A 17,277-nucleotide genomic window follows, 5' to 3' on the forward strand; every position below is an offset into this window, starting at 1 on the left:
TGAAGAATAGTGAGTCTCATCATCTTGGAATAAGAGTAAAAAATGAAGAAAGAAACATATATAAAACATTCAAATGATTCTCCACTCCTTGAGACTGGTATATAGTGCCTTGTAGGGGTGGCTCAAAATGTTTAATTATTCATAAGAAGTTATTGGATTATACGGAATCAGCGGAATAAATAATTAATTGATATACGAGTATTCCATATAGTTGTCCTTATGAATGGACCGAGGAGAGGTGATAAAGAGAAGAGTGCACTTTAAATACTAATGTCCCGTGAGGATAACCACGCCCCTATGTTCCTTAAATAGGAGCTGAGGATATCGGAGCATTACTTTGAAAAAGTCCCGCTTGGAACGGGACGAAACGCGTCAGTGAGCAAAAAGATTTGCCTTCAGGTTTTTCTATTATACACAGCGCTGTGTGGAGAGAAATAATACTTGGGTAGATATATGCTCCAACGTTTCCATTGGTGTCATAATCAAGCGGAACGAAAATACAGCATATCGGTTCCTGTATGCTTGAATTGGAAATTACACTCCTTTTAGTGGAAACATCATCGGATATCCGGGCGGTTCAAGAACTTTGCACAGGTGGATTCACGCTTCCCTGCACCTCTCAAAAAGGATTATAGGATGCGGTAAGAATTATTACATTACAGACTTACCTTTTCCGATGTTGCGGGATTCCATATACGTGTAGAAAGAAAGATGGTATGAACTGCTTTCACCGTATAGACAAGGAACAAGTCTAACTCTGTATTCACGGATTTGTCTAATTCTACTGGAGATTACTTGTTCATTGTGGAAAGTATATGAAGTAGCTATTCTAATATAGCGCATCTCTTCAATTTTGTTTTTATTTTTATTTTTTAAACACACCATACATTTTTTAGGAAGTGAGATCTCTACCTATATTTTTTGAATCATGCATGCATTCGTATTTTACATGACAGATACTAGTATTTGTCAGATGAACCAGGAGAGAAAGTATGTTTAAAATAGCTGTTTATACTGGTCTGCCTTTCAACAAATTTAACCATTTATGTTATATAAAGGTTGGACTATATTAGCACTTTCAGCCCAATATAAACATTATTATTGTTGTTTGTTTTTATATATTAGCTCCCCATTTGGGAAGTGTGTAATTTTTGCAGGAATTCAAGTTCCAATAAATATGTGTATTTCACTCAAAGTGTGTATTTTATAAAGAGCGATTGTATATAAGCAGAGGGTTGATTCCCAGCGCTGGACACTTTTTTGTGTATTTTTCAGAGGAGGGGGACACAGCATGAGAGAGGGCAGAGGAGGGGGGACAGCATGACAGAGAGCAGTGTGTCTGGATGCAGAGGGGGCAGAGTGCCTGAGGGCAGAGTGTCTGGATGCAGATGGGGCATTTTTGCATACAACTAAATAAGTATTTCTGTCCTGACCTAAATACTTATTACAATTTTTTGACCCAACTACTTCTAAAACAGGACTGCTCAATAATTATTTTGGAGGGGTGCCTTGAAAAAATTTAAAGACTCTAAGGGTGCCGCGAACTGCAAAAGTTTGGGAACCACTGCTCTAGTTCATCTATGTGGCTCTGAAACTTTGTATGGAGTGTAAGGGATTCTACGCAGCATCTGCTTCCAATAAGACTTCATACCCAGGAATCTGAACTAATGTATTTTCAAGCTGACAGGAATTTGTAGGATTTTGGCTTTATATCTTGAGTTCTTTGGGATTGGTGTTGCTTTCTATTTGTATTTCCTTTATTGAAAATATCTTCTGGACCACTAATCCCTGAAGAAGTGAACCCATCTGAAATACTTTCTGGATTAAGGAAACATTTACTTTTCTTCACATAATTTGTCTACTGGGGATTCCAGTTCATTACCAAGAGGGCTTTAAACCATGTCAAGCTCACTTGTTTTAGAGGACACGTCTGCTTCCCAATACTTAAACCAAAGATGGTTTCCCACAGTCATATTCCAGCTACTCTCTCTACTGAAGAATCACAAAGATTATTCTTATTTATTATTATTATTATTATTCCTTTGTTTTATTTTTATAAGGCTCCACAAAGGGTCCACAGCATCGTACATGACATATACAGAAAGCAGTGAACAATAACACACATACATATATATATATATATATATATATATATATATATATATATATATATATATATATATATACACACACACACACATGATACATGAATAACAACATACAAAGATCAGACAAACTGAATAGAAAATACAGGTAACATGGTAATGCTCATCAAATTATTTGTGGTACAGTAAATGAGAGTGATGATATTAGTGAAAAGTAGGCCTAAACTTAAGAAAACAGAGCCAGGGAAGCAGGCCAAGAGGTACAGAGTGTGATGGAATATTAGAAGGAAAACACAAGGAAAAGGGGGTCCTGCTCATGAGAACTTTCATCCTGAAGGAAAGGGGGGACATAAATAGGATGTTACCGACTGGGGGGTAAAAGCCGGGACAACGGAGTTAGAAGAAGGACTGATAGACTTGACTAAAGAAATGAGTCTTAAGGGCACACTTTAAACAAGTGTAACAACAGTGCATCAGCTCCACAGCCAAAAATGAATTGGCGTGCTGCTAATAGTAGAGATTCCTAACCTCCTAAGTAAAACACAATAGCATCAACAACACAGCGCACAGCCAATTGTAAAAAAGGTATGAATAACAGAGATATTTATCAATATTACATGAAATAGAATATCAATAATATTCAGTATTCAAAAATATATATGGCTTGTCCAAATAAATTGCATCGTATATGGTTAATGTGTATGATAATTATTATAATTATCAATTATTTAATGATTTTATTTAGGAGGTTAATATTAATAGCCATTTATGTGCCATAGTATAATTTATATATGTTTTTCAATTTATTTTTAATTTATTTTCTATTTAACCAGATAATTAGATGACATGGTGTATGTGGTACCAATTAACCATATACAATGCAGTTTATTTGTGTAGAAATATACATTGGATTATAGAGTGTTTATTATTATTAATAATAATAATATAATATAATTTTTTAAATGCTATAAATATTATAGATGTGGTTTCACAATGCATATAAATGTATATTTTTGCTGTTATTTTTTATCACTATGTCTTTAAGATTGCTTTTGTGATGCGGATATTATGACCCATCACTCAAGGCAGATAATGAGTGTATTTAATTGCAGACGATTCATATAATGTTATTGCTCTTGACAAAGTTCTGTTATCAGAACAAAACGCATTGAGCTGGTACACACTTTTTATATCCATTATTCAGTTGCCTACTTGCAACTTTTTATTATTCACTGTTCTTCGTAACAGTTGCATTGAACAATTGTGTCAATAAAGTTCATTGTTTTGTAATCGGCTTCCCCACCGTATCGTACTGTGGAGCAGCTGGTACAACGGACGTGTTGTTCACTTGTGCACTTACCCTGTCCCTCTCGGTCTTACTAATCCACATCAACAGCTGAGCCCATTTGATCAGCCTTGGATAGAAGTTACTGTAAGTAACAGTATTTTTTCCTTTCGGGGTATTTATGCTGGATTGATTGTGTTTCCCTCCATCATTTGCATATTCCAACGGACTCTGCTTTGTGGGACATTATACATATGAAGTTGGTTAACTTCAGATACACTTCGAATATAAAGTCTCTACAAGATCTTATATAAAGACAGCGTAATTGGGACAATTGAGTATATCTTTGCCAACCACTTTTTTCAATACTGTATGACATTACATATGGACAAGCCATATATATTTTTGAATACTGAATATTATTGATGTTCTATTTCATGTAATATTGATTCATGTCTCTCTCTTTCTGTTATTCATACAATACTTTTTGCAATTGGATGTGTGCTGTATTGTTGTTGCTATTGATCCTTTGAGAGTAACCTGATGAAGCGAGGGAAATCTTTCCACAGCTGGGGAGCAGCCCGAGCAAAGTCCTGGAGGCGGGAGTGGGAAAAGGTGATCAGTGAAGTAGTGAGGCAGCGATCATTGGCAGAGCGGAGGGATTGGCGAGGAGTGTAGGTAAAGATAAGGATGGAGATGTAGGTGGGGAGGATTGATTGAGAGCTTTGAGGGTGAGGCGTTTAAATTTGATTCTGTAGGCCATGGGGAGCCGATGTAGGGACTGGGGGTGGTGGACAGCCAAGATAAAGTGGTGGGAGAGAAAAGTTGGGATAGACTTAAGAGGAGGCAAGGTGAGCGTCAGGGAGGCCGGAGAGAAGAAGGTTACAGTAGTCAAGGCTAGAAATTACAAGAGAGTGAATTAGAATTTGGGTGGCTCCTGTGGTGAGAGGGGGACTTATCTTGGATATTTTCCGGAGATGGAAGTATCAGGATTTTGATAGGGACAGAATGTGAGGTTTGAAGGAGAGGGAGGAGTTAAGGATGACCCCAGGGCAACCGACTTGAGAGAACCGAAAGGAGGGTAGTGTTATTAGCAGAAGTAGAGAGGAGGAGGTGAGAGAGCCCTGGAAGGGGGGGGGGAGACTATTAGTTCGGTCTTGAAAATATTGAATTTAAGAAAGCGTTGGGACATCCAAGATGAGATGGCCAGGAGACGGTAGGAGAAACGAGACATAAGGGAAGGGGGGAGGTCAGGAGATGGAAGATATATTTGAGTATCATCAGCATAGATGTGGTACTGGAGGCCAAAGTAGCAAATGAAGACACCAAGGGAGGAGGGGTAGAGGGAGAAGAGCTGGGGCCAAGAACGGAACCTTGAGAAACTCCGACAGGTAAGGGAAGAACGTGGGATATGGAGTAATGTGTCGAGACTGAGAAGGTGCAGTTGGTGCTGTAAGAGGAAAACCAGGAGAGGACAGTGAAACAAAGGCCTATAGATTGCAGAGTTTGCGAAAGGAGGGAGTGGTCAACTGTATCAAAGGCAGCAGAGAGGTCAAGAAGGATAAGAAAGCAGAGGTGTCGTTTGGATTTAACAAAGAGAAGGTCATTAGTGACCTTAGTGAGGACAGTTCCATTGGAGTGTAAGGGGTGAAAACCAGATTGGAGTGGGTCAAGGAGTGAGTGAGAAGAGAAAAAGGAGGTGAGACGGTTATAGACAACCCATTTAAGGAAGGCATTGTGGGCTTTGTTGGCATATATGCCAACTAAATAGCAGCTTTAAGAGGATAGCTGAATCGTTCAGGAAAAAAATGGAAAAAGTGATAAACATCTAAAATGTCTGTTGTGAACTGGGGAAACCTTGTGACCTGTGTGTGTGTGTGTGTGTGTGTACATAAGGATATATGTATGTATGCATATATACACATATGTATACACACACGTGTGTGTATGTATGTATATACATATATATATATATATATATATATATATATATATATTATATTATAATATAATATAATATATGCACACACATATACACACGGACACATACAGGTTGTTCTCGTTCACCTGTGAAGGTAATTAAGATTGCCCTTGAAATAGGTGAGCATTAGAACTAAGATCCACACCTCATGACGAAGTCCTTTGAGATGAAACGCATAGAGGTGCTTGTGGATCTATGCTGTCTCCCGTTACTACGTTTATGATGTTCGTTGATGGATATCAGAAGTTAGCTGTTTTGTAACCCATGTCTGAAACCTATTAATTTGTGGTACGTGCAATTTTTATTCCTTTGAATAAATTTTTTACTTGGATAATACACCATGGAAGCGCCCCTGTTTGTTTGAACTTTTCAGGATTTTGCTGTTCCCCCGTGGAGATTGGAGGAAAGAAAAGGGAAGAACGCGCAAAATATAATCTGCTGGTGTTTGGAGTTATTGTGGAACATTTACCTCTTTTAAACTGGCACGATATCCATACTAATTAGTATTGGAGTTTAAGCTGTGCGCACTGTTTTATTGTATGTGTGTGTGTGTGTGTGTATATATATATATATATATATATATATATAATTATAATATATGCACACACAGATACAGGTCACAAGGTTTCCCCAGTTCCCAAAACACATTTTAGATGTTTAGCACTTTTACCATTTCACCAGAACGATTCAGCTATGCCAGATAGATAAATATAGAGATAGATATAGATAGATATATGGTCATCTGCAGGAGCTATAAAAGCCTGAATGACTGTAATAAGGAAATCTATTTTGTGCTGAAACCAACTAAGGGAAGCCTTTGAGCAAGCATTTCAGGCTGCAAATCATACAAACAGTCTTGTCAAAATTGTTTGCACTCTTTAGACATGGGAACATCACAAATTACAGAAACATGAGTGCAGGGTTTGCTATTCTTTTTGCACCCCTTTTAGTCTTTTGATCTAGAGTATATTCCATAAAATTTAGAAGCAAATCTCCCAATCAAAAAATAAAGGCACACTTGCATAGTTCAGCTGAAGCAAACTCACTCTCCCAGGTGGCAACCAGGACTGGTTTATACCAGTGTAGAGACACATGGAGAAGCTCCTGCTCTGCTTCTCCAGCCCCAAGTAAATATTTTGCATAGTTGCCAGTGTGCTAACATTTGTGCCTTCCTGTGACATTACACATTACCTCCAAAAGTGACAACCACCAAATATATGTTTTCTATGAAACCAACATAACCGCGCACCCAGAACGTGTTCTGATAGAGGAAACAAATGGTCAGTGAAGGAGCTCAGAAATTAGGTAAGGAAGTCAAAAACACCAATGCTGCATGCTGGTGAGTCTGGAAAGGAAGGGATGTCTTCCTAACCCTATCTTAAATCCAGCTGGGAAGGAGCTGGAGCAACCATGAGTATCCCTACTGGCAGTGGAAGAAAACAAATAAGCAATGACATAGATCCTGCAGAGAAGGAAAAAAAATAACACACTACCTTTCTGGTCTGTCCTCCTGAGTGAGGGGCTATTTCTCTGAGTATGCTGCTAGAAATAATTAAGCAATAAACACATAAAAACTTACAAATTAAAAATAAATGAATACATACATGGGAGAACAGAAGTAGGAGTACATCAGATAAAGTAAAAATCCCACAATGGAAGGGCCTGAATTCATTTTTAACACTACTGAAAGCACTTCATCAAAGCTGAATACTTATGTTCAAGTTATTAAACAAGAGTAAAGGTATTGAAAAGGCACTAAATGGCTATTACACCCTCCAAAAGTCACCAGCTAACAATCACTTGAAGTAGATTATTTCTGTTGCCCTGGCATAAAGCATTTTTTTTATGTACATGACAAGAAAATTCATGAAATGTAAAGCCCTCAGGGACCTCTTCTAAGCAGCAAGTAGTACCCAGAAAATGTAGCTCCCAATGTCATGCATTAGTCTTTATAGACACTTAAAGCAACCAATCAGATTATAATTATTTATTTAGTACATTCTACAAAATGACAGCTAGAATCTGATTGATTGTTATAGGCAACATCTCCACTTTTTCAAACCCGCAGTTTAGTAAAAATACCCCTATGTGTCAGCATATACATAAATAGAAGAATTTTGTGCACAGCATATATTGGGATAAGCTCACCTGCCAACGTCAAGGCATTTCCAGTTGGTGAGTCCCTAATATGTGAAAAAAATATATATTCAGGGGGTCACAATTAAATCCTTCCCTGAACCTCCATTTTCTAAAGCATGCAGCACCTGGAGGGAGTGGTTAACTCCCAAAACACAAACTAGAAGTTAGTGAAAAATAAGGTATGCTCCTTTAAATTAATGGCATTAACTTACTCAGACATGGCTTCTCTGCTTGTGCTATTCATATGCCTTGGTAGTTGAATTCGATTTCCAGGTTCCTGTTATTTCGGTGATTCCCATCCATATTTTAGAATTTTGCCCATGTGTTTCTGTATTAGTTACTGGAAAAGAGTATAGGAAAACATGTTTAAATATGTCACTAGAACCCTGCAGTCAGCACTAAAAGCTGGAAGAGTGAGAGGATACCAGGACTGCTGCATTAACTGCTATATAAAAATTATAGAAACTATATACATAAATGGCCTTATTTAGAGTTCGGGGCAATGCAGATAAGGGAGTAAATTTGCAGCTTTGCAAAATAATGTTGGACTGCAGAGGAACAAATTTAAAATTTTGGGGCAGATTTACAGTTGGGAGGAGGCATGTCCTAGCTCAACTCTAAATTGCAGTGTAAAAATATAACTGTCCAGAACTTTTTTATTCTGCATGCAAAAGCAGCCTTTACTTCCTCTCATCCTCCATGGCAGGCATTGCAATGGGTTAAGCCCTCTTCTAGCGTTAAGTAGAGACAGAAAATAATAAATACCCCCATGTAGAAAAAGAGGCCTGGCTACCTGGAGACTGCTTGCTGCTACCTCTGGTAGCAAACAAGGTGTAAGGAAATGGGTATTTTCAATTCAAATCTGAAAATGGAGTGCGCTGGCTACAGTGCTTGGGCCTATGCACGCACCATATTCAAGGGTAAAGGAGGACAATACAGAGGACCAGGCCGACAGGTGCAAGCATTTCCTCTACCATGAATGCACTGTTGGCACCGTTAACAGAGCACAGGAGCATTGTCAGTAGGATGGAGTCCAACTTTAAACTAGAGATGCTCACTGACCCCCGTGTTTTGGTTTTGCCAAAACCGCCCTTGTGTGTTTTGGTTTTGTTTAGCTATTTTTTACAAAAATCCATTTTTTGGGGTAAAAGCACATAATTTCGGTATTATTTTGTACCTACATTATTATTAACCTCACTAACACTAATTTCCAGTCGTTTCCATTAAATTTTAGGAGAGGTAGCACGTAGATTGCAGCATCTGCTAAAATCTAGCTAAAAGCATACATACCAACTTTAGAAAGTTGGTTTCCGGGAGAGATGAGCGTGATGGGGGACGGGGCTCAAAAATGTGCGTCATTTTGGACCCGCCCCCGTGACGTAATGACGCAAACACGTCATTTGACAGCGGGGACAGGGCCAAACGCCGCGATTCACTGGGAATCGCTGCGTTTGGGACCTACTTCTGCCCAATTCATTAGGAAGTGGGCAGATCCGGGAGATTTCCACACTCTCCCGGGAGTCCGTCAGACTCTCGCAAAATGCGGGAGTCTCCCGGACATTCCGGGAGAGTTGGCAAGTATGGCTAAGAGAAGGGAGCTACCTGATGCTGGTATCCCTGGTAATATTTTGGGTGGAATGGCATGTTGGCAATTTTATGTTTTTCTACAGTAAACTTTCACCTTTTTTTAGAGAGGTTTTTTTTCATTAAAAAGGTACAAGCTTTTTATTTACATTTTTGTTTCCCTGACTTAAAAACACTATGCACTTGATCATAGGCTTTAGCACAAGAGGTAGAGGGATTAGTATCATCGTGACTTGAGACAATGACACTCCAACTGTTTCTGTATGAGCTATGGCACAATACAATGTCACTGGAGACTTTTAAGAACACTGACAGCTCTATTATTACAATTTCTGTTTCAGCACTAAACCCTGCCACCTCTCCTGTTTCTGAGTGAGATATGGTACAATAAAATGTAACTGCAGATTTAAGCCAAGCCAGACAGGCCTATAATTTCTATTTCAGCAATTACAATTGGCAATGGAGCTCTTCTCTTTGGGCGAACGCAGTAGAATTTGACTGCAAATTCTAAAGACAAGCCTGCTTGTCTTCCTATTCATCAATGACTCTTAGCAATTGAGCACTCGTCTTTGGGTGTATATTAGACCCTGCACTTATTAGTGCAAATTAAGAAAAAAAGCCTGCAAAGACGTGTACATTAATAAAAATGACCAAAGCACCTCTTCTCTTTGGGTGTATATTAGACCCTACACTTTGTAGTGCAAATTTAGAAAAAAACAGTGCAATGACTGGACTATTTACTATATTAGGATTTCAGCAATGGAGCTTTCTCTAACACTGCTACCACCCTCCTATTACTATTCTATCACTTAGCCTGCTCTATACTTTGACCTAACCCTTCTCTGTCCCTCTCTCAAATGGTGCTAGATCTCCGTGAAGGCGGGTATTGATTCCAAAACTCGCGAGAACCGAGATCCGACGACGTCACAATGACGTTTTGCCTCGTTTTTGGAATCCGAATAGGCGCGAGAGTACCGAGCCGACTCTGCTCGGTACTCGGAACCCCAAAGTTCGGGTGGGTTCGATTTTCAGGAAACCGAGCTTGCCCATCTCTATTTTAAACAGACGAAAAGCACCCATCCTAGGTAAGCCCCTAAGTTAGGGGTGCTTGTTTTCTGGATTTTAGTTAATGTGAAGATACCAGTTTCATGTGGCCCAATTATACCCACTTTGCTCTGGCTGGCCACCAGAGGTGCTTTGCTATACCAAGAAAGTATACCCAGTACCTTCTAGGGATTCTACAGTCACTCAGGCAGATGCAGTTATAAAGGTACAAAAGTGCATTTATTGTATTGAAAACAATCACTAGAATACCATACACAGACAGATAAATAAAGTCCATGCAAGTTTGCCACATTTTCTGTCTCTTACCCCACTATCTTAAGGAATTAGTGCTTGGATTTGGAGCACACTTTCTTAAACTTTCTTCCCTCTTACCGCTTTTTTTTTTACCAGTAAAGGTTGAAAAAGTACTACCACTGCCAGTGTTTGGGATGCTAGTACTGGGATGTTCCTGATCTGTAGACTAATCCATGATTGCCAACAGGAGTAAACCTACTTGAAGTTGAAGATACTTTTAGCTGACACCACACCAGATGAACGCCCAATCAGATAGGGAAAGGAGACTGTTACCTTGCAATTCTTCAGACACTGCTCCACATTATCATATTTTTTTTTAAAAAAAGTATGATTTATTGCTGCTAAGAGTCAAACTGCGCATTGTTTTTTGACAGCTTACTAATACAGATGTCTGTGATATTGCCCCTCACACAATTGCCATTACAGTCAAACAATTGGATTTTAAAAGCAAGATAGAATTAGTTTTTCTTGTCCACTCCTATTTACTAATGGTTTATCAACATATGATCACTTCCAGTTGTAACTGATATTCTACTCTTCACTCTCTAATACAAACTTGATCATCTATATATACAAGATCTCAATCCAAAACACGCAAGCTCTGTGATTTTCCCCGAAATTACATTTTGTTTTCGTTTTCAAATTCAAATTTGGCGAGAGAAGCAAAGTCATTACTCTGTTTGACTCGACGGCACAAAATTCGTATCTGTCTCATTTCTCCAAATTCAAACCACTCATCTCTATCAATAATACACATTTTTACACTGGGAAAATGTGTCTCATTCATGCATGGTTGCAGTGTATCATTAGCCCCAGTGGGGGGGGAGAGTATCTAACTGGCTACAATTATTATTTGCATGTGCAAAAAACTTTGCTTTCGCCACAGTTAAGTTACCCGTTTATTAATACCCTTCCAATATCGGTACTCTTGTAGAGCTGGTGCTGGGGAAGAAAGAAAGCAAAGCCCAGCAGCACAGGGTTTGTGGAGCCAGTGACAAAGCCATTATCTGCAATCAGTTTATCATGTCAAAAGTCCTTGTAAGGACTATTGCCCAGCTCAGTCCGTACAAACACCAGTGGGTGGCAGGCTCACAGAGTATGCAAAAAGATGGACACATTCTATTCAGGATCAATTGGTTCTGGATGTTGTCAAAATTATCATGTACCCAGGGTGAACTTCTTTGTTATATACAGAACTCCTTCTGCTCCAGCCAGTGTTGGAAACTTAACATTGCACAGCATTCTGCAAGCATTGGAAAATGCTGGTGTGATCTCTCTTGCTCTTCCAGCCCAGATGTTCACAGGCTTTTATCCCTTACTCTTTCTGGTCATAAAATTCTTGAGGATTTATCATTTTATGGAGGCTCAATCACTTTATCAACACATCACATTTACATATGGAGTTTGTACATTCAGTTCTCACTGCTATAAGTAAGGTTTTCTCGCATTTTCAGTATTCCTGTTCCTGTTCATCATTAGAAGTTGCTCACGTTCTGTGTCATGGGACTGCATTGCCAAATAATGGTCCTTCCAATTGGTCTGACTACATTCCTGAGAATTTTCACTGAGCATTAGTTACACTGATGGCAGGATTATGGAATAATGGCATCACTCTCTTGCCCTTTTTGAATGACATTCTTAGGGATTTGGGTGGTCAAAGCATAGTTTCTGATCCAGAATAGCTCATGTAATAGCCTTTCTGCAGGAACATGGCTGGATTATAAAGACAAAAAGTAATCTTGTGCCATCAGAGCAGATATAATTTCTGGGGGTCGTAACAGACACTGTAGAAAACAAAGTATTTCAAACCTCAAACTTCCTCATGTTTAATAATCTTTGTATCATAGTACTTGTTGAAATGTCTTTCAATCTGTACTTCGCTTTTCAATAAAAACTATATTGCAAAAAAAGAAAGAGAAAAAGAAAACAAAGTATTAAAGTAGGAGAGATGCATCAAGATCCAGTCTTTATCTTGCAAATTACAAATTCAATGTTATATTAAAATATGAAGGGGCTGTCACCTTCTAGGAATGTTTTCCTCCACCACAGGAATTCTTCCTTTGGCAAGGTGTCTGTCACGTTAGTAGTGCTGAAGAGGCCACTGACTGATATTGACGCAACTAGATATGGAGGCGCTGAGTCTAACACCCCCCCGGTATTCACCAGGGGTCCCCACAAGGAGGTATGGGCTTGGCTGCATGATGGGTACAGGTTGCGGTTCTCCCAATTAGTCACCAGTGCAGTAGAGCGCACATTGGAGGACAGGTAGCGTGTGCAAAACAGCCGAGATGAGGTACACAAGGAAATAACGAGGAGAATGATCAGAGAAAGCCGAGGTTAGGAACTTGCTGGCCAAGAGGGACTGAATCACAAAGCCAAGGGATAGACAGGAAACAAGCCAAAAGTCAGCAATGGAATAGAAAACAGGAACACTGGAGACTGGAGAACCAATACTCTGGCACCAGACTGATGGAGGGAGATGCCAGATATACCGAACAGTGGCCCCTGATAGGGTGGAGGTGATTTAGGTGGTCAGATGCACCTGATCGCCGACATACAGAGGAAAAGAGGCTTCCCGTTTCTAGGCAAAGGGATGCAGAGGAGGCAGGCGTCCGTCCCCGGCACGCATGAACAGTGGGCGGACGGAGTGGCCTGACCGTGGCACATGCAAAATCTCTAGTTACTTACTTTGTAGGGTCACAGACAAATATCTCTGGATGATGCCATTTGACTAACGAGAACACCAGGTAATCACTCATCTGGTGGCAGAATCCAAAGCTAAAATAATTGCCGTGTGTCCCTTTCAGACGTAGACTAGTTAATACAATAGACTCCACTACCACAGGCTGGTGGGCTCATCTCCTGTCAGAAGAAATTACTCATAAACATTCTGGCAATGCGGGCAAAGTGAATCCTGAAGTCGGTCTCTGCACTTCATGTGACAGACAACTGTCTCAGCTGAAAACATGTTCATCCAGGAGAGTGCACACTGTGTACACTAGTTAACTAGAAAGTTTAGATTCATATACATGTATTACTGAAGTAAGCAAAATTTGCAATTTATTAAAGATAAAAACATTTTAATGTTTTCTAAAGTATACTCAAGAGTTTTGAAAGCTACTATGTGACTGACCACTTGGGAATGAAGAGAGGAAACATGGATTGTAGTGAATAACGCCATCCTGAGATTTTATCTTTTCGCTCCTGCTTCTTAAAAGATAAGCTTCTCACCACTTGGTAGTATTGCCTGCTTTCACCATCCCCATAAACATTTATGAGAATGTCAGCAACTGGGTTAATGCTAGAGAAATCTGTGATTTCTACATTGTTATTCATTTGTTAAATTTGGTGAAGCTGTAATAGAGCTTGTTTACAGCAAAAACAGTCGACTTCGGCTCTTCAATGCATCATAAGTAGACCCCTAATTTCTCCTTAACGCTGCTTTCCAGGTGCAGTTCTACATTACAGAGCCTAAATATTGCTGTAAATGTTACCAAATTGTTTACTTTACCTGTTCAGCTGCAGGCAGAAAAATAGTTTGCTGTTCAAATAAGAATTATACCACATTCAGAAATTTTAAGACTGTGTATTGATTGATTTTAGCACTTCGGATATAATCCTAAGGGTGTTAAAATGTACCTTCATTCACTTTATGTACATATTCATTTTAAATATTATTTGAGGCATGATTTCTTAAGAGACGGGGTAAGTGCCCAGGGTCCCTGAAGGTGCCCAACGATTAGTTGCCAACGCTTTTCAGTTTTCAACATTCCGCAAAAGTCTAGCGCCATGTAATTAGACATGGAATTGCAGTCCAAATGAGGGTATTATGGGGCTTCTTTTAGGTATATCAAATATACTGTAACCTATGACTAGTTTATCCCTGATACTTTTCTTCCCCTCTTTTTCCTCTAATGTCGGTCCAGTCACTTTCAATTTTTGATTGTGCTATATGGTTGTATCATCCAATGTGGTTTACCAATGCAAATGAGCTCCAATTATGAAAAGCTTCCACAGGTTTGTGCAGGACTGTATAAACAGTCCAAAGCAATGTCATTTCCTTCATTGGAGGGTCAGCAGCTGGCAACTTGTGAAGCTACTAACTGAATAAAATCAGTTGTTAAGTACATCTTAAAACTTTAAGCCAAGAGAATATGACAAATTCAAACAAATATGTCCATTGTGTCAGTGGTATCCATTATACAAAACACCTTTCTGATCTCAAATTAGTATTGTTTGATACTAAATCAGACACAGGTTAAAAGATTGCTTGTTACAACTTCCAACACTTTAGAGATGGTTAGAAATGGTTACATTTTCAGATTTAAACTATTATACAAATGTGGCCACTTTTTAATCAACAAGTGTCTCTTCCAGGTTTGGTATTAAAGGATGATCCTACATGTTGGGTGGAACACTATGGGGCATATTCAATTGTCGGCGGAAACGCCGAAAATCTTCCGCTCTGTGCACTATTATCGTTATTACGGTAATTTTCTCGCTGGATTTCGGCTTGCAGCTCCCTGAGCCGCGAGCTGAAATCCAGTGAACTATTACCATAATAACGGTAGTAGTTTTAACGCAGCGGGGAATCCGGACAATTGAATATGCCCCTATGGGTGTTACTAACGAAATTGAGGTCCTACAAGACAGATCCTCAATTGAGAGAGCCTGCATCGGTTATGGCTTCTGTCCACATACTCGCATTGCTACAACTGCTGACATTCAAAGTCCCAACACCAAAAATTGTCTGGAAACCATTGTGTTGACAGTCCAAAGCAGCACGATGATGGAAGCCGAAAGTGTGGCTGCCATGGAACCCTGCTTGTGGCACTCTCCTAATCAGGTGTTTTATTGTAGGGGCATTTTTTCTTCAGTGACCTTCTAAAACAGCGCATGGGGGTCACCTACTGTAAAGGGGATTCAAGGAAAGTGAGAGTTATTCAGACTGATATACTGATTTGAATTTTAAAATGTGAATGAGCTGAGAAGACATTTGGGAAGAAAAATAAGTAGACTTTGCAATGTAGATTGAGTTTGTAAGTTCTGCTCTCTATTGACATTATTCAAATGGATTCAAAGTATATTATTTAAGATAAAAATTTAAATTAAAAGATAAAAATATATATTTTTTAAATTAACACATTTCTCTTTTTATATTATTGGATATTGGTGGGTTTTGTTATTATTTACTATTATTTATTTTCATGTATCAGACTTTTTAAAGGTTAGTTTGTGTTGTGTAGTTTTAAATGTTTTCCATCCGAGTGTTATTTTGAGGCAAATCTTATTGGTATTTTTAGGTTTCAAAGGAATGGGTATGTGACTGTGATTTACATAGTTCTAAAGAAACCATTATGGAAATGTGCCAAGTGGTTCTTTATATTTTTATCTCTACTGTATTTTTTGTTTTTTGGGCAGTCCAGCCAGACCTTTAAAATTAAATAGTTTTAGTGGTGGCTGACTTTTATATACAAACACTGTAGTACAGTATGTTTCCCTGTGATTGGGACATGTGAAAACAAATCCTATCCCACTGTAGACTGCATATGCTAAGATATACATGAGCCCTAGCCACGGGTAACTTTTTTTCCATTTTATTCACAGTCAGAGACTCTATATAGACTTATTTACTTCCCATTTAAAATATATTGATACACTTTACCCATTGTTTCATTGTCAGAATTAGTGTGCAGCTATTTTTCATACACTTGATGTACACATGTTTGAAACTATTGTTACAGTCGTTACAGGAAAACCTTTGGTATCAAGTTTTTACATCGTTGCCTTCTGTTTCATAATCCCCTCATTGAACAGTACTGCGTAATATGTCAGTTTGTTGAAAATAAAACCTATTACATTTTATCTAAGCTGTACATTGTGTTACAGACTTTGAGCATATTTCAAAATGTATAGGAAATGTGTATAACTTCATATTAACAAAGGGTTCATGTTCATCATACAAGCAGCCAGCTTCAAGCATCGGATGTGTAATGTGAAAGCAGCCACAGATACCTGCTCAGGATATATTACTTTTTGAGATAGGGTCTCTATAAATTCAGTACTTTAATTTTATTACATACTAAACAGTGCTGGTCATTTTCTTTTTTGCTTTTGCATATTTTTGAATGTTTGGACTTCCCCCTTTTTTGTCTTGGAAGCATCATTTTGGTATTTCTTTTAGTAAATAGCACCACTGTAGGCACTTCTTTTGGTGTAATAGTTATAGATGTTCACTGACCCTTTGTTTTGGATCTGGATTAACTTTGTGTTTTGTATTTTTTCATATGGGTCTAAAATTATCGTCAATAAAACAATTCGAGAGCACCAGGTTCGCTCCAATGACACGCAACGTCCTGACCCACTCCTCCTCCCAAAGGGCCATGAAACGCGAACCTGGTGTTCTGAAATTGTTTTATTGACAATATTTTTTTCATATGGGATGGACCACAATGTGAGTTGGATGAATTTTGCAAATACCTTAATTCCAACTTGTCACATTTGGAGCTAACATTTGATCAGAGCGTTAGGGACAGCTTGAGCGTCATTCCCTGCTACCATCTGGGACATTAACACATTGATGTTTGGAAGGATTTGTAACCCGGGTAATCCATATTGCCTTTCTGTTATGTGCCTGTGATTTATTCTTTTATGGTATGCAGATAGGAGGACACTAGCTCCTGTTTTATCATTGCCTTTTGTATATTCTATGCACTACCATTAAATGGAATTATGATATCAATGTTTCATCTTTCCTTATGTGATGAGCGGTGATGTGGTTCTGGAAAACAAAGGCTTTCATCTATGAGCAGTTTTCTTTGATG

At 38.7% G+C, this 17,277-nt stretch overlaps 1 protein-coding gene and 1 long non-coding RNA gene across 3 annotated transcripts in view; one reads left to right on the top strand and one right to left on the bottom strand.

The window, feature by feature from the left end:
• Positions 1–17,277, top strand: part of RIPOR1 (RHO family interacting cell polarization regulator 1) — a 280,592-nt gene that overhangs the window by 252,140 nt on the left and 11,175 nt on the right. The gene's annotated exons all lie outside the window — the stretch shown is intronic.
• LOC142104239 (uncharacterized) overlaps positions 1–17,277 on the bottom strand; it is an 82,239-nt gene that overhangs the window by 14,576 nt on the left and 50,386 nt on the right. The window contains exon 2 of the long non-coding RNA XR_012679539.1: positions 7,723–7,850. This is a non-coding gene — a long non-coding RNA (uncharacterized LOC142104239). The remainder of the gene's footprint in view (positions 1–7,722; positions 7,851–17,277) is intronic.

This window comes from Mixophyes fleayi, chromosome 10 (genome assembly GCF_038048845.1).
Source record: "Mixophyes fleayi isolate aMixFle1 chromosome 10, aMixFle1.hap1, whole genome shotgun sequence".
In the NCBI taxonomy this organism is placed as follows: Eukaryota; Metazoa; Chordata; class Amphibia; order Anura; family Limnodynastidae; genus Mixophyes; species Mixophyes fleayi.